This window comes from Meriones unguiculatus, chromosome 3 (assembly GCF_030254825.1).
Source record: "Meriones unguiculatus strain TT.TT164.6M chromosome 3, Bangor_MerUng_6.1, whole genome shotgun sequence".
Classification (NCBI taxonomy): Eukaryota; Metazoa; Chordata; class Mammalia; order Rodentia; family Muridae; genus Meriones; species Meriones unguiculatus.
This window is the reverse complement of record NC_083351.1, coordinates 166,095,282-166,113,260: the sequence shown is the minus strand read 5'-3', so window position 1 is coordinate 166,113,260 and position 17,979 is coordinate 166,095,282. Positions and strand designations below refer to the sequence as shown.

The following is a 17,979-nucleotide window of genomic DNA, read 5'->3' as shown; positions in this document are numbered from 1 at the left end:
CACAAGGCCCTAAGCCTAATCCCTCTTATGGCAAAAACAAATAACACAAAACAATATAGGTCAGAAAATTAAATTAAGAAGCGTTCTCAGTGTTTGTGGAAACAAAGGACAATTCTTTAAAAATGATTCTTGTTTAAGAAAGGGTGTCACTAGACAGAGGCGAAAAAGATGATTACTAAAGGTGACCCTTGGCCTGGGACTCTGTCTGTACTAGAACAAAACAAACAAACAAAAGCATGTTACAAGCAATATCACTGTATAACCTGACAAAAATTAATTCAGACAACAGATGAGACATAAGTATTATTTCGATCTTAAAGTTACTAGTGCTGAAGCTTGAGAAATGGCTTCGTGATTAGAAACACTTGCTTCAATTCCAGAGGACCCAAGTTTGATTCTCAGTATCCAGTCTGTGGCTATGGTTCTAGGGGACCCAAGGACCTCTTCTGACCTCTGTGGGGCCCACGCATGCATGTGGTGAACATATTCACATGCAAGCAAAACACTCATGCGCAGAAAAAAATTTCAAAAACACAATTTTTAAATTACTAGTTGTTAATTATGCTGAGGCTATGAAAGAGATCATCTATACTAGCAGAAAATACCCATGGGAGGGATTAGTTGTAAAAGGGCCACTGCCAACATCACATATTAGGACAAGAACTCCTGGGCTTAAATAACCACAGTTCCCATTCAACATTTTATACACTTACCTAAAACTGGACAGACAGACTGCTCTTTGATCACATCACCCCATCAAAACTCCAAATACCACAGAATACAAATGGGAAACAACCCTGTGCTATGTAGAGTGATGCCATTCATTGAGTGCAGTCACTGTCCCAGGAACAGACAACCCCTTCTCCCTGGACCCGCCATCAACATGATGCCTAGATCAGTAGGCTAGGCACCATGGCAACTCCTGCTGGCTTCCTCACTGGGCTCCAACGATGGGCTCCTACTCAATCACTTCTAGAGGTCTTTGTTGTGAAACAGCTGCTAAGCAGCAGAATGATTTACTTTCAGCTTCAGGCAGCATCTGTAAACACCGTGACAGATGGAGAGAGTCCTGAGGCTACGTTCAGCCGTAAGGTCCTCTAGCACACCGCACACAGCATCCCCTGGCATAAATCATTCGCTTTACTGCAGAAGGGACTTGAGACCAGGAGTCTAAGGCCATAGTAAAAGAGTCTAGAAAAAGGTGGGAGTGGAGGTTGGAGTGGGGGTGGGGAAATGTGGTGTTGGCACATACCTTTAATCCCAGGACTCAGGAGGTAGAAGGAGGCAGATTGCTATAAATCCAAGGCCAGCCTGGTCTATATAACAAGTTCAAGGCCAGCTAGAGCTACATAGTAATACTCTGCTTTTTAAAGGGGGGAGAAGGGTGACGATAAAAATAATAAGTTTAAAAGTACAACTTGTGGTACAATTAAAACAAAACTCCCCCCCTCCAAAAAAAAAAAAAAAGTGAAATGACTACTCCCCTGCCTTCCCTGAAGATTTACGTACTCACATGAACTCATTTATAGTCTTTTCTCCTCTCTAGATGAAGTCAGGTTTGAAGGATGACTTCCATCAAAATCCTATCTAATTTTTCTTCATCTTTTATGCCAACCCACTCTGGTGTTCTTAGTACCATCCAAAGGACTGTCAGATAGACTTTTTTCTTTTAATCAAATTTCTAGAAAGGAGTGTACTGGAACTCCTTTTGATTCTGGTTCACTCTGCCACAACACTAATAGTTTGTGGGAAATGCTTTCTGGGAAATATGTACCTGGGCTCAGATCTTGGCAGTATCAAAGAACCAGTATCCTTGACAATTAGTAAGCTTGGGGTTTAGTACAGTAGAGGGCTGAGGAGGGGGCTGGCTCCATAGTCCTGCGAATCCACAAGGGGGTGGCTGCGTGCTGGGGTGGGCTGTGTGTACGTGCTGTCTGAGATAATTGCAGAAGAGTCTCCCATAGGCGGCACGGGGATGAGAGGAAATTGGGGAAATTAGACGGAAAATGTTGGATGCTCCTCCAATTCCTGCTGGGAGTCCTCCCTTCTCTGTTTTGTCCTCCCACTTTCTGGGGGGTTTTGTTGGTTTTCCTTGCTTGCTTTGTATTTACCTGGCTTTGTATTTACCTTCTTCCAAAGTAAATTGTCATTACATGGATTAGTCTCTACACTGGTTGGTTTTTAGGGTTCTCAGAACAGGTGATTAAGGCTTATCTGAAATGTCAGTATTTGTCAATGTGGGTGTTAAGCCCCCTTGCCCCAAAGGCTTGTCGTGAGTAGCAAGCTCTAGGGAGTCAAGGTATCCTCTAAGAGGTGGGGCCTGTTGAGAATATGCCCTTCATGGGGACGGTAGGAGCTGGGTCCTCTCCTCTTGGTCCTCTGGGTAGACTAGGTCTAAGGGGAACAGTCTATTTAACCGCAGGCTCACAAACTCATAGCAGGGAGGCCAAACGATCACAGGTTACAGCCTCACAAACAGTCATCCAAAATAAAGTGTTTGCTCATGGGCGCTGGCTCTGCCCTGTGTTTGTCAGAGTGATGGATCTCTGGCTAACATTCTTCAGTCATTATTTCTCAACATACAAGCTATAGCAGGCGGTAACTTCTGTAAAATAAGAAAGTCCAGTGAGAAGGAACCGCTTTAAAGCTTTAAAGGCTAAGTTCCCTTAGGAGCAGCTTAGCATCTCAGGGAATGAATTAGTGCCTGGGATTCATCAGCAATTCCAAGGGTGTTCAGGTCACAGGAGCCAAGCAGTCTTCAGGACCCCTGTACTGTGGGCACTGCTGCTAATTACATCATCTCCTCTGCTAGAGGGTGGACTGGGGTGCCCCGAATTAGGACACAGGCAAGCCAGCAACTGCTGGTAGAGTAACATGGGCTATTTCAGTGGAATATGGCTTGATTCTGCCACATCTAAAAGGAAAAAAAAAAATCACAAAACAAATTCTCAGAATTCGCTCAGAGTCTAGGCTAGACAGAGGCTGGAGAGGGTGGTATTTGAAGAACTAAGTCTCTCGTCAGTGAAAATGAATGAATTGTGCCAAGTGTATTCCAAGAAGGAGAACACATTACTTCTACATCAGGCCCAACACTGGGAGGAGAAAGCTGTCTCCCCACAAGAAAGCTTCCTCACAAACTCCACGAGAACCGAGAACCGGCAGAGGGTCCCCGGTGAGGTGGAGATAGAGACTGGCCGGCTATGCTGTGTGTACAGATCACGGCATGAGGGCTCTGGAAGTAACAGCAAAGAGTGTCTCAAGTAGTGGGAACCTAAGGAAGCCATGATCGCCAGTTCTTATCACTAGAAAGCAGCTAGAGAAGAGAAGGAAGGAAGGGAAGGAGGGGAAGAGGGAGCGGGAGGATGAGAGGAGAGAGAAAGAAAGAGAGAGAGAGAACACCAAGAGGCTTACCCTAAGGAAGAGCAGAGGATTTTACTGGCTGAAACCTGGGAGTCTGCACTGTGGCACCACAGAGGGTGGCAGGGATAAAGCTCCAGGAATGACTTCAGGTTACCATCATTTCCTGTTCTTTGCTAAACTGATTTCCCAAAAAGGTTGCCTCCCTTTTGCTCCTTCACCTCTGCTACCCTTCTCAGGGGATGGGGGGTGGGTAGGGAGGGAGAGTATTCCTGATAAGAAAAAACCCAAAACATCACGATTGTTTAAATTCCAGAGAGCAATTCATCATTCGGTGGGTGAGGAGGGGGTAGAAATCCTTCCTCCTCTCCAACTTAAATAATGGCATCAGGAACATGGATTTTAAAAGTGTGTGTAAAGGGAAGAGAGAGAGACAGGACAGAAGGGGGAAGAAGGAGAGAGAGAAGGTGGGAAGGAGGGAGGAAGGAGGGAGAGTGTCAGACCTGTATAAAGTCAACTGGAATGTGGAAACAGAGGCAAGAAGTAATTAGGACAAATCTCATTGTTTACATTTGCAGGTGGGGCTGGAGGGATGGCTCAGTGGTTAAGAGCACTGACTGCTCCTGCCGAGGACACAGGTTCAGTTCCCAGCGCTGGCATGGCCGCTAACATCAATCTTTAACTCCAGTTACGGAGGATTTGATGCCCTCTTCTGGCCTTCCTGAGCACGGCACATGTGGTACACACATGCAGACCAAGCACCCACACAACACACAATAAAATGAATGACCTGGAGGTGAAGGTGAACACGGGGTGGCCGCGTCATCCGAGAGTGCTTAATGCCCCTGAGTTACAGGCCTTAAAATGGTCAACTTACATTACCTTACTACTCTTTTCTTGTTCTTCTTTTTAAACAGGGGAGGGGGAAAATCACATCCGATTCTTGAAGTAAATCCTTTCCTCACTTCTCAGCCACACTGGAGAACAAACAGGTTGTTTTGTTAGGCCTCTTAACGGTTTATCATTTGGACAAAGGCTGTGAACTTGGATGGAGTCGGCAGTCCGCTCCACTAGCTCTCCATATCTTTGTCCCCACACTTGTTCCCTCGTTTATTAGTGAGGCCCTGCACAGAGACTCGCTGACCCAGATTTGACTCTGGACCTCTGGGGCGGCACAGAGGAGCGAAGGTTGAGATGGGGCTTGGAAAGTTCAACCCTAGCGACCATCTGCAGGGAGGCCAGCAGCACAATAAAGAGAAGCCCCAGGTAACAGCAGAACAAGGGAGGCTACAGGTGGATTCCCAGGGCACATCTCACTGGAAAGAATGTCCGCAAACCAAGAATCCCTAGGAGAGTGACATGTGTGACGGGGGAATACACAAAGGGGGTGGGGAAAAACAAGGGGGTGCAACTGTCGAAAAGAGGAGGTTTAATCCCCAGCGTCCGCATGAATATGTAAAATGCTCTCCGCCCTATTCCTGTTTGTTTTGTGGATTTAGGAGGAGCAGTGTTTGGATGTTTTCAGTTTGTGGTTATTGGTTTTGGTGTTTTAGTATCTTTACCTTTAAGGGAGAGAGGGAACAAAAAGTGCTAAGGATTCCCCAAAACTGCATTTGGATTCTATCACAACCTTTTCGGAAAAATAAAAAAAAAAAGAAATCACCAAAACTGAACACCTGGGGCTTTGCTAAACACATAAAACTTCTTCACAAAATTCTGCTGTTGAAATCATAATCGACAGGTCATCACTCAGCCAGGGCGGAAGGGCACTCCAGCTGCATTCCCTTGGCTGGACCAGACTACATAGTGTTTATCCGTGGTACTAGTTTTACAGTAAGGCTGGCCTGGCCGGCTGGCGTTCATTTAACAGATGATGGTCCGATTGGTTGAGATCTCATCCCCACTGCCCTTTCTAAAAGAAAACAACCAGCTTGCTTTCTCCTTTCTTGTCTGGTGGATTCTTCAAAAGCCCTTCACCTTTTGTTCACCAAAAGCTAAAGGAAAACAAGGCAAAATGGTTGCCAGGGTGCAGGGGCTGCCTGAAACAAGGTTGCAAATTCTCCTCAAGGCCCCTGTTCGGCAGGGACCGAAACGTTAACCCCTCCCTGCAGCTTTTCTCTACAGTTCAGGCAGGATCCATCATGGAGCCAGCACTGCTAATTCTGAGATTTCTTCTTTTCTTAAGTGTTGCTGTGGCATTAGATGGGCACAAAGAGTTGCCAACTACCACAGTTCTTGGGATCTATTTAATTCCGTTTGAAAGTAGACACTCAGGGTTATTTGTCTTGTTATTAATATTGAACCTAGTAGTAATACTATGAGGTCATTACTTAAGATCTTAAAAAAGATCAGCATCCTAAAGACTCAGCAGAGACAGATTCTGGGGATACCAGACAGGGATTGTGTAGGGGAGGGGGCTGTCACCCTCTCTGACCTCTTCAGGCACCAGGCACACAGTGATAGACACACCTACATACGGGCAAAATACACAGAAAGTTATTAAAAATCTGTCACTATTTAAAATTAATATTTGTGAAATAATTCCCCATCCCTTCTGTTTCTGGGCTGATGCTTTCTGTCTACAGGAATCTGACTACTCTGGGTACAAGATATAAACAGAATCACACAATATTTGAGGTTTGTGCACGAATGTGTATGTGGCTGGGTTATTTGGGTGAAATACAACTGAGTACAACAATGTCTTTCAAGTTTATTCACATTACAGTATGTGTCCGGATTTATTTGTTCATTTTGGGAATTTTAACTAAAGCTGCTTTTTTTTAATACAGACAAGCGTCAGGATTAGGAGAAAGCGAGGAGCATAAAACAAACTGAAGCCCCCAGAACACCTGAGAGAGAGCATGGGTGTGGGTTCCTGAAACACCAGCTGCAACGAAGGGAACTCACCTGCGTGTGAGGAGGGATTCCTCAAGGCAAATTGCCAAAATTTTTTTATGGTTGAATGATAGCACCTTGTGAATTCTTACTGCCTACGTTTATCCATTCATCTACTGATGTGCACTTGGATGGCCTTTTTCTTTTATCTATTGCAATTAATATCGGCTGTGAACAGGGGGTGGACAGATATTTCCTTGAACTTCCATTTTTAATTTGTTTAGATCCATGCCTAGAAATGCAGAAGGTAACGCTGTGATCATAAGGTGATTTTTTAGGTTTTTTGAGGAAAGGCAGTCTCCATTTGCATGATGTTGTACAATTTTACATTCCTACCAGCAACGTTCAAGGCATCCTGTTTCAGCACATCCCTGCCAAAACCTGTTATTTCCAACTTGAAAAACCAAAGCACCATTTATTGTTTGCTATGGATGTCACCACTCTAATGGCTGATGTCACTACCCTAATGGTGCTTCCGTGAGTCAGATTCACCGACGCGTGAACATTCTTTGGTATTGTCATCTACTACTTGATTTGCTGGAGAATCTCCCATTCCTTTTCTTTGACCATCCTTAGACAATTTTTTTTTCTTTCAAGACAAGGTTTTACTATGTATAGACCAGGCTGGCCTCACACTCACAGAGATCCACCTGCCTGTGCCTCCCCAGTGCTGGGGTTAAAGGTATGCTCCACCACACCTGGCTACTTTGACCATTTTTCAGTGAAATTGTTTAGTTTCTGTTGAGTTCTAGGACTTCTTCACAAATTATGATTATGAACCCCTTATCAGCTAGATGATTTATAAATGTTTTCTTCTCCACCATGAAGCTTTTCATTTGGAGCCTGAGAATTTGCATTTCTAACAGGCTCACATTTGACGCTACAGAGCCATGATCCAGAATTATGTCAACTCTTTCTTCCTCTTTTCTTTCTGCTTCCTTCCGTCCTCCCTCCCTCCCTCCCCCCTTCTCATTCTGGGTTGCGCTCAGGCCTGGGCCTGCTGGGCAAGCACGCTGCCACTGAGGACTGACTAACTCCATCTCACACCACTATTCTTGTTTTAACAAGGAGGAAATGCTTTCTCAAAAGATGGCTGACCTTGCTCAGAGTTATTGCACTCAAGAATAAAGCTGGGGTTTCACTTCAAGCCTGAGACAAGTTTCTCTGCCCAACATAAAACAAGGTTCCCAGAGACTATAATGACCAGAGAAAGGGTGATATCTCTAAACTTTGCTTTTCTTCCTTTTAATCAAAACTAAAATGCCAGAGCCCTTTTTTGGGATGTTACGTTCTGGCTTCATTGAGATAAACTGACAGTAGAACATGCCTCAAATGCAGGAGGCCTTGGGTTCAACCCCAGACTGAAGAAAAACACAAGGGGTTGATAAAGGAGGAATTACTCTAAGGCAACAAAGAAAATTATGGTGTAGGGAGTCTGCAAACTGGGGAGGATGGGTCAGTGTAAGAGCTAAATGTTTATCTTTAATAGATTAGGCAGGTGTGCGCCTTTCTCCCAAGGTTGACTATGTTTGGACAATCCCCTGATAACAGCTCTAGTTGGTGAGGTCCATCCACAGCTGGCCCATCTGGGGCTCCTGTTTGTGTGGACAAGAAGAGATTGGCCCCAGCAGGTTGTGTAGCCAGCACTTGTGTAGGTCAGGAATGGGGGTGCGGTCCACACCTGATTACTGCCAGCCTGTCCAGCTAGATATTCAGGTATTCTAACACGTTCCTGGCCACTGCAGCTACACTTTAACAACCAAGACAGGTGGTTACTGGTCAGAGAGAACTAGAAGTGTATGTGGCCTCTTGCTCAAAGGAGGGCTGGGCTAACCCCATGCTGAGGATGCTTTTAAACTCTGGGAATTTATCAACTAGGGCCTGAATTTCATATCACCAATGACCGTATTGTAATTTATTCTGATACAAAACTGGCTACTTGAAACTCTTTTATTAAGTATGAAGGCAAGAAGAAAACTGCTTCTCACAGAAACGGGGCCCAACAGTATTCAGGCACAACCTGGGGCTTTGTGTTGATTTCTACAGCCGCAAGCTCAGAAACATGGTGATTTGTAGGCAGCCATATATAGAAGGTGTGGAGGCTGGAGGATGAAGACATGAGCTGTATTTGTCTATTGGTCTCCAGATACTGACATCCCCTGGGGCCACTACAATAAAAACAGAATTAAGATGCAAAAGGAATTCAGGCCTTCCTTTGCTATCCCAGGCCCGGGGAATCTTTTCAAATTTAAATGAATATCTGTCAAACTAATTAAGAGAAGATGTAATGCTCTTGTGCTGTGCTCATTAGAGTAAGTTGTTACCGGTCATAAATTCCTCAGGGAGTGGGAGTAAGCAGTCTCCACGCTTGCTTAAGATTCCTGGCTTTGTTTCCTTCCAGTCTGGCCTGTTCACCTCCCAAGCCCAGAAAACCCACAAGATGTTTGTTAAATCAAATTCTAATTCCATAAAACAAGAGATGGCACCAGAGAGGTGGCTCAGGACGCTTTTAAACTGGAGGAAACAGCAGCGGCCATTTCTATTTGAGAGGCATCTCCTCCCCAGATGTTCCACACCAGTGCGAACACCGCAGATTTCAAACGCCTCATGCACATATTCATCTATGTAAACTGGGCAAACACACAGAGAGACAGAGAGCGATTTCCCCATCTTGCTTTTGCAGAATTTGGGCCTGAAGATGAAGAAGCTGATTTGGGAAGATCACTGCTAATTGTGCCAGAGCTGGGCTAAATAATATCAAAAACCACACACATTCGCGCTGCTACAGCATTTCTTGAACTCCATCAGCCACGAGCACGATGCTACGTTGTACCTTGCTACAGTAAGGCACCTTGATAAGCAATACTCCTGGTAACCCCGCAGGCAGATGTCCTGACTCTCCATGTATAGGAGAGACCAACAGGGCAGCAGAGAGGCCCCAGTAGTTAAGAGCACGGGGCTGGCTCTGCAGAGGTTCAGTTCCCAGCACCCACATGGTACTCTCTTCTATTCTCCAAGGGCATTTGTCTGCACATGGTGCACATAAACTCACAGAAACACATACATATAAAAATAAATCGTGAACGTTAGAAATCAGAAAGAAACAAACGACAAAAAATGGGTTCGGGGAGTGAACTTCCAGCACTGAGGTGAGCCGCAGGCTCAAATATCTGTATATTTGTATGGTGCCTCTTACCCATTTTTTGGAGCTCTGAAATGCAGAAGTGATTGTGAACCTAAAGTTTTATTATTAAAAAGAAAGTTAACTCTACTTATGAGAATTTCCACCAGGGGTCACATTTCATAAAATAATGGATTTTTATCCACCTATTTAAAAGTCGGGTGGGGAGCTAGCTCAATGATTAAGACTGCTTGCTGCTCTTCCCGAGGACCCAAGTTCAATTCCTAGCTCCCACATCACAGCCTGGAACTCCAGCTCCAAGGAGCCCAAAACCTTTTTCTGGTGTTTGCCAGCACCGCTCACCCCCACCCACCACATTAGTAAAAATAAATAAATAAAAAATAATAAAAATAAATAAATCTTTTTATAAAGTCGACAGCTTTTAAAGCCTTTCCCAATGCCCTGGCACGTGTGCCACTGACAGGCTCCTTCTCTGGAAACTCCATCCTCCTCCTCATCACCCAGCTGAGGTGCCTCTTAAATAGGATTTCTAGAACTTCCGCTTACCCAAGCAAGGTAAAGGGATGGTTTGTACTGGTGAGGGATTTTGGAGTGTGCGCAGGCTGCAGTGCTGTTCAAATTCAATTCTGATTTATTCACGCTGCTCATTACTTTCCCAGCTTTTCTTAGAATTTCTGAGAACTTCTCCCACTACTGTGCACCGGGGCCGGATGTCATGTAATTGCTTCCTGGTACAGGTTGGCTCTTGACTTCCTCATTCATGTTTTTAATTGACACTCACTCTGCTGTTGCTGTGTAGGCCAGACCACATCACTGGAGTGAATCCTCCTACCAGCGGCCCTTGCCTACGTGCTCTCCTACGGACGCTCTTCTCATCACAGAGACCTTCCTGTTGGAAGTTGAGTGGTGGAAGAGAGTGTGTAAGTCAGGGCCAGTTTATATGAGTGACACATTGCTCACTACTGTTGCAGAGTACCCTTCCTCTGGCAGTGGAAGGATTCAGCTGAGAGTTGAACCCATTAAAGTGATTTGAACATGTCAGGGACAAACTGTGCCCTAGGGCTGAACTCCTTCATGTTTGGGATTCTAAGGATGAATACGCTGGTTTTCATTAGAAACCCGATCAATAGACCGTAATTCCTTGAATATTAGTTATTTAATTAATATTTCATATGTGTGAACCTGGGTATATGCGCAGACACACACACAAACACGTGTACCATGTGTGTGCAAGAGTGGGTGAAAGTCGAAAGTGGGCATTGGTGGAAAGAGAGAACACCCTCCTGTAAGTTGTCCTCTGACCTCCTCACACATGCTATGGAGATGTGCTCACCCACACAGACACACACACAGATACCCCAGCACTTGGGAGGCAGAGGCAAGCAGATCTCTGTGAGTTCGAGGCCAGCCTGGTCTATATAGTAAGTTCCAGCTAGCCTGGGATACATAGTGAGACCCCCATCTTAAAAAAAAAAAAAAAAAAAAAAAAAAAAAAGGCGATCTTACAGGTAGTCCAGCATGAACAATGAACGTCCACTGTGCACAGTCAGAATATTCATCCCACTTATGAGTTATTAGTAAATCCTGTGCCCGGCAGGATAAGGAAGCTGCCGTGGATGGGACTGAGGCGCAGGGGAAGGGAATTGAGTCTGCTTCATAAGCCAGAGAACGACGGCTCAGACTGTGAGAGAAGGGGTGGGCACCCACGTCCATGGTGACATCTTCTCTTCCCATACTTTGTGCACCTTTGAAACCAGTTTCAAAAAAATAAATAAAATCACCAGAAAGTGTGTATCTCAATAATAACCCAGCTGGCTTTTGCTAGAGTAATTTCCATGCTTCCTTTTAGGATGAGCCTATAAAGACTTGCTCACGCTGGCTCGGGGGAGAGGGGCCTCTGAGGTTTTGGAAAATGGGCCCATTTCCCAGTTTGATTACATGGAACCGAAGTTCACTAACTCCATTTTGCTTTGATCAGTTCAAACAGTGGCCTCCCATAAACGGTTTAACAAGCCCACGCCCTTTGGCTTTATTTCCTTGGACCGTCAACAAGACACTGAATCTACCCTGCCCAATTCTTTCCTTCTACCCCTTTCCCTTCTCTGAGCTATAGCTTCCCATATGTGGTCCAGGTTGGCCTGGAACTTGAGATCTTCCTGCCTCAGCTTCCCAGTTAAGGAACCTGTAATCTTCTCACTTCTAACCAAAGTATTTTCTGTGAGCCACAATACATTTAAGTCATCTATCTATCTATCTATCTATCTATCTATCTATCTAGATATTTCTTTTATGAGTGCTTCATCCGCACGTATACATGCATGGCTGAAGAGGGCACCAGATCTCATTATAAATGATTATGAGCCACCATTCAGTTGCTGGGAATTGAACTCAGGTCCTCTGGAAGAGCAGCCAGTGCTCTTAACCATTGAGCCATGTCCCCAGCCCTACATTTAAGACTTAATACAAGCTATGTATCTTACCCCTCCAAAAAAAAATTTTAGTTGGCATAATTAAATTTCATCTTGCCTGCTATACACTGATATGCCTCACTAATAAAGAAGGACAAGACCAGGGTAATCTCTCAGAATTGAAACAAAATCTTTCTACAGGAAACTAACCCATGAAAATGAACACACGGCTGCAGACATCATTTATTACAACATGCATGTTTTTACTTTCTCAATAAAGACAAATGTGTGACAGAGGCTTCACTGTGTGCTTTGTAAGACAGAAACTCTAGAGAAGAAACAATATTTAAGATTTCCTTCTCTGTTTTGAGGTGAGCTGGTATTAACAAGGCTTAACAATTTTCTTCTAGCTATTCTCAAACTCCCTGTCCTGTCACGGGTAAGTACTTATTACAGGGGCTGAAGTGGTAAAAGCTCTATAAATGGCTTGCAAATATAGTCAAGGGAGAACAGGAAGAAATAAGGAAAGCAGGCTGTGGCAGCTGCCCCGGCTGGCTTCAGGCTTGGCAGATATTTGAAAACCCAACTTTCCCTTTCCTTGGGGGAGTGTTGAAATGCACAGGTATTCCTCGACTCTGCTTCCTCTATCACCAAGGAGCAGCTGTGCACGCACAAGGCCCTGAAGAAAATGGAGAAGGAGTACTTGGGCCAATATGATGGATGTTCTTTTCTACCTACAGTGTCCCCAGAACCTGGCTTGATTTGTCTGATAACTGGAGGGCTAGATACGGAGAGAAAAAAAAAATTTCCTACACAGCCTGGGGAAAATAATTTCAATATTTCAATTACCAGAAAGCAATGGGAACTACTTTCTTACTGAAAGAGACTCCAGACAGGGTGTGTATGTGTGACAGAGAGAGAGAAAGAACCTTTACTTAATAATGTTTCTCATTCTTCGCACTGCTGACGCCATTTTTGACACCAGATGATTCTTTGTGGTGGGGCTGAGCTACACCCTAGGACATTGTCAGCATCTCAGCCATCTGCCCACTACAGGCCAGAATCACGATCCCCCAGCCCCCACGCCTGCGACAACCATAAAAGTTTACAGACCATGCTAAGTGTCCCCTCAAAATAAAAGAAAACAAAAATCACCTCTAACTGAAATCTACTCCCTCAAGCTCACCCCTGCTGCCTATTTCCCATTCTTGTACAGCAAACAACTACAGTTCACTAATTTTGATTATTTTTCCCCCTTCTTTCTGAAAGGCAAAGCTGAATTACAGTTGACTCTCCTGGTTCCCGCTCTCTGGTTCTGTGTCTGCTTCAGGAAGACTCAGTGACAACCAAAATCAGTAATACTTAATATTGGGGTCTGTGAGTATAGCTCAGCGGGAGAACATTTGCATAACATGCATAAGGTCCTGAGTTCAATCCCCAGTACTCCAAACAAGCAAATACTTTATTGCTTGCACATATTTGTCTCTTCCTCTGTCTCTGTAGGTCTCTGTTTGTGTGTTTGTGTCTCTGTCTCTCACTCTCTCACTCTCTCAGTCCCTCTCTGTCTCTCTCTGTGTCCCCCCTCTCTGTCTTTGTGTGTCCCTCTCTCCCTGCTTCTTTCTGTGCCCATCTCTCTCTGTATCTGTCGCTGTCTCTGTCTCTGTCTCTGTCTCTCTCTCTCTCTCTCTCTCACACACACACACACACGTGTGACGTGTAGGTATATGAGCTCAGGTGTGCACATAGCATAGTATATATGTGGAGGTCAGAGGACAACTTTGGTTGTCAGTCCTTGCCTTCCTCCTTGTTTGAGGCAGGCTCTCCTGGTTGTTCAGCCCTACCTATCAGTCTCCTGTCTCCACCTCACTCTAGAAACACTACAATTGCAGACACACAGACACATGCTACAGGTGCCAGGGGTTTTTTGTTTGTTTGTTTGTTTTGTTTTGTTTGCGTTTTTTTCGAGACAGGGTTTCTTCCTGTAGCCTTGGCTGTCTTGAGCCCGCTGTGTAGATCTGGCTGGCCTCTGCCTGCCTCTGCCTCCCTGAGTGTCGGAATTACAGGCATGCACCGCCGTGCCTGGCTCAGTTCTTACGTAGGTCCTGGGGATTAAAATTCATGTCCTCACACTTATATGGCAAGTGCTTTGCCCAAGAGCCCCCTCCTCAGCCCTAAATCTATATTATCCCAGCCACTTGAACAATACTTCCTCAATTCTCACTGCGCCCTTTTTTTTAGAGGTGAGATAAAAGCACACCAGAGTTTGTTTTCAGTGTCATTAAGCTGTAAATCGTTTTTAGTTTGTGAAAACATAAAACAGAAGCACTTCTAGAAGCATCTATCTCATACCTACAGGCAATGAAAACTGGCAGGGCCATGAGGGACATTCCAGACCCATGACCAAAGTGCATGATAAGACAGTTTTTCTTTGATAAGAATACTGAAGTGTATTTTCTTCGGTGTCATTAACTACTGGCAGCACAGGCTGCAGCTAACAGTAATCTTGCTTGAATACTGTTAATGTAATCTCAAATGTAGCTTCTGTGGCCTTTAATACTCAGGAAAATATCTTGGTCATGTGAAAACCAGCCATTATGTTTTTCTGCCTTTTTTCTAGTATTTTCTGCAGGTGTAGGATCTGCTTTTCCCGGCCAAGTATAAACAGCACATTCTCTCCAGGCCCATCAAGAAGGAGAGTGTGATGCAGGAAACCTGCTCTCTGACTCACGGGGCTCGCAACTCCTTCTCCTATGGCCAGCCCAGAAAGAAGCCTATGGAGTTCCATCTAGTAAATACCTGGAGCCTAAAGACTAAATGAAGAATCACAGCACAGACCGGACCTTTCTCGACGTCTGCAACAGGCCTTCATAACAAGCACAGCAGCGACATTAGTCACTTGTATCAAGAACAGGGACACTGGCAATGACGGTAGATGACATTCCACATTGACTGCTGTGCTGGGGGCCACCACCGCAAGCTGCTTAAGACAGCATCAAAACCAAAATGACGCTTTCTGCAGGAAGCTTGGGAAGGGGTCGGGCACGAGTCTGTGTTGAGGTAGGTTCTTTTCCTGTGCCCAGGCTGAATTCCCACTCCTCCCATCTCAGGCTTCCCTGTAGCACCACCATGCCTAACAAAATTGTGGTTTTGAGAGTTTGAGGTGAGGGCTAAACGAGGATTTTTTTTTAATCTTTTGTGGGGTACAGGGGGTGGGGCCTGGGATGTAGGACAAACTAGGTAAGTGTTCTACTTAACCAAATTCCACCCCATCCGTCATTTAGTCCGGAAAGAATAAACAAGGGGGATGAAGCAGCCTGGTACTCTGTGTGTTCTATTGTGAATGGCCTGATTTTCTGCTAAGGGTTTCGCTCTACGCAAAAGAAATCCTAACCCAAAAGACAGCTATGATTTCCTCTCATGACAATTGGTCATTCTCTGAAGAAACACAGCACGGGACCGGGGTGTTTTTCCTCTGGCTCTCAAGCTGGTATGGAAGCCCTTCCTTTTAATCTTTAACCACAACAGTTACATAAGGAACTTTTATTGTTATTATTCAACAGTGAGAGCCTGGCCACACACTGTGTCAAAGTTCTTGGGTTCATCAGTCCTCGCTGGATTATGACAACCTTCCACTGGGCAGCTAACGTGAAAACCCTGGGAGTCATTCGCTTTTGTTGCCCCTCACCCAAGCAGCTGCCTGTCACCCCATCCTTCTAGGCCACCTTCTAGGGACCAAATGCATCCCTCCCCCTGCCCTGAGTGTAAGTCACACACCCATTATTTTCTTACCCAGATCAATCTTTTCTCTCTGGTTCAACTCTAGACTAACCCAGTTCAAATCCACTTTCCAAAATTAAGCCAGGGGTTGGGGACATAGCTCCGTGGTGGGACACTTGTCTAGCATGTACAAAGCCCCGGGTCCACACCCCCATCATCACACAAACAAAAACAACCATAAAAAGACACGACAAAATGCAGCCAGAGGGGTCTTTATAAGCCCAGGTCTGAAGTTGTTATCCATTGGTTGTTTCAACCTCCCAGCGCCTCCAACCCTCCACACTTCTGGGTCCTTAGTCTCAGGAGCAACCTTCAGACAGAGCTCAGAAAGGACAGCTGCACCCTCACAGGCCCACCCCAGCTCATCCATCACCTGTGCAGGTTAGAAAGCGGCATCTCTGGACCGGGAAGCAGAGCGCAGGCCGGATCGCAGCCACCACGCCCACTTCCTGGGCTGATCCACAGCTTCATCTTTCCGCGTGTCACACATGAACCATCATCCTATATCCCTGGCCTGGGTTCTCTTCACACACCTCTCTGCTCTCTGCTGACTTTGTCTAGAAGACCTCTACTTCCAAACCCAGAACTAAACTCCTATCCATGTTTCCAGAAACCAAGCCAGCCATCCTTCTGTAAAAGCTTCTACTGGGACTGGGGAGATGGCTCAGTGGTTAAGCACACATGTGGCTCCTTCCAGAGGACTCAGGTTCAGTTCTGAGCATGCTCCAGGATGAGGGCATCTGATGCCCTCTTCTGATCTCGTTGGGTCCCAGCCATGCATGTGGTACACATACATGAAGGCAACACACTCATACATTTAAAAAGAAATCTTAAGAAAATTAAAACTTTTAAAAAATTATTATTATTGTTATTACTAATACTGTTTTGGTGGTACTGGGGATTGAACCCAGGACCTCATGTGTACTAAAGACATTCTCTATCATGTGTGTGCCTGATTCCTGGTACCTGTGGAGGCTAGAAAAAGGCGTCAGTCGGATCCTCCGGCAACTAGAGTTACAGATGGTTGTGAGGCACCACATGGGTGCATGTAGTCAATCCAGGAGCCACAAATAACGACTGAGTGATCTCTTCAGTCCCTCCCACCCCCACCGCTTTTTGAGACAGGGTCTCTCACTGGCCTGGAACAGTCTCCCATTAAGTGAGGCTGCCTGTGACCAACAAGCCCCAGGGACTTACCTGTCTCTGCATCCCCAGTGGTGGGTTTACAAGTGTGCATTGCTACACATTTTCAGGTGAATTTCGAATTTCAAATTCACATCTTCCTGCTCGCATGGCAAATACTTGAGACAGACTGAGCTGGCTCTTCAGCTCTATACCTTTCTTATTTTTTTTTATTATTTTATTTATTTTGGTGCCTGATAAAATTATAGGTCTTCTAATCTATTCCCCACCTTAGATACCGAATTCTCTGAAAGCAGGATCCTGGCTTTCAGGTCTGCATGAAGACAGCAAGCACAAACCTAGTTTATCGTAGAAAGAAATTACGGAATGCCAAATGGACAGGAGCCCCTTTCTTAGGCTTGTCAGGGGTTAAGATGGAGGCCTTTCAGTCACCCCCAACCGCAGCAATTTGGAGATTAGGCCACAAGGTCTGCTTCCTCAAATTACATAATCCCTGCTCAAATAGCTAGAAGCCAGATCTCATTGAGCAATTACTTCATTAACCTGTGATTAAGGAGAACAAACATCTTGGATTTCAGCTTCCTGTCCCCTCCTGACAAGTTCACTAGCACATCTGTCATTGGCAGTGTAGTCCCTTCCTAGGACCTGCTCACTTCTTTCATCTCCTCCTCCCTTGTCTCATTCGACTGAACACAAGTCCTCCCATTAGAGGGACTCTTTGTCATTAACCCAACTGGCCTGCCCTTGATGCCCACATGGCTCTCATTCGTGACATCACTCAGCCTTATCGGTCACTCTCAGATTCAAAATTCTCCTCTCTGTCAGTCACCCCTGGAGAACAGAGGTGTCAGATTTCAGCTTCTTGTCCATATCTGAAACCAAGTCATTTTTACTTTATAAGAAATGTGCTTTCCAATCAGCTGGCCTCCTAGGGCTTACTCTAGGAAGCATGGAGAAGACAGCACATGTATACAATAGAGACGGAAGTTGTTGTCCGCCTCTCACACTGAGCGCAGCAGAACGTGGCTCCACGAAGCCTCGGGTGAAGAAGGGCTGAGGTTGCAACTGTCTTCCCCTGCCCTGTAAGAATTAGGCAGGTCACTGATGCTGGGAAGTCTGATGACTGTGAGTCATACGACAAGGCTGCAGAGCTGGGGACACAAGGAAGAGAGCCGCGTGATGACCGCTCGGTGCGCCAGAGACACGCACCGATCAATACGGGAGGATGGGATTCTGTTGTTACTGCAAACAACACAA

At 45.4% G+C, this 17,979-nt stretch overlaps 1 protein-coding gene and 1 long non-coding RNA gene across 5 annotated transcripts in view; one reads left to right on the top strand and one right to left on the bottom strand.

Moving 5' to 3' along the window:
- The window catches only part of LOC132653196 (uncharacterized), a 33,780-nt gene extending 18,669 nt beyond the window's left edge, over positions 1–15,111 (top strand). The window contains exon 3 of the long non-coding RNA XR_009590959.1: positions 14,420–15,111. This is a non-coding gene — a long non-coding RNA (uncharacterized LOC132653196). The remainder of the gene's footprint in view (positions 1–14,419) is intronic.
- Positions 1–17,979, bottom strand: part of Shroom3 (shroom family member 3) — a 276,701-nt gene that overhangs the window by 120,162 nt on the left and 138,560 nt on the right. The window lies entirely within an intron of this gene.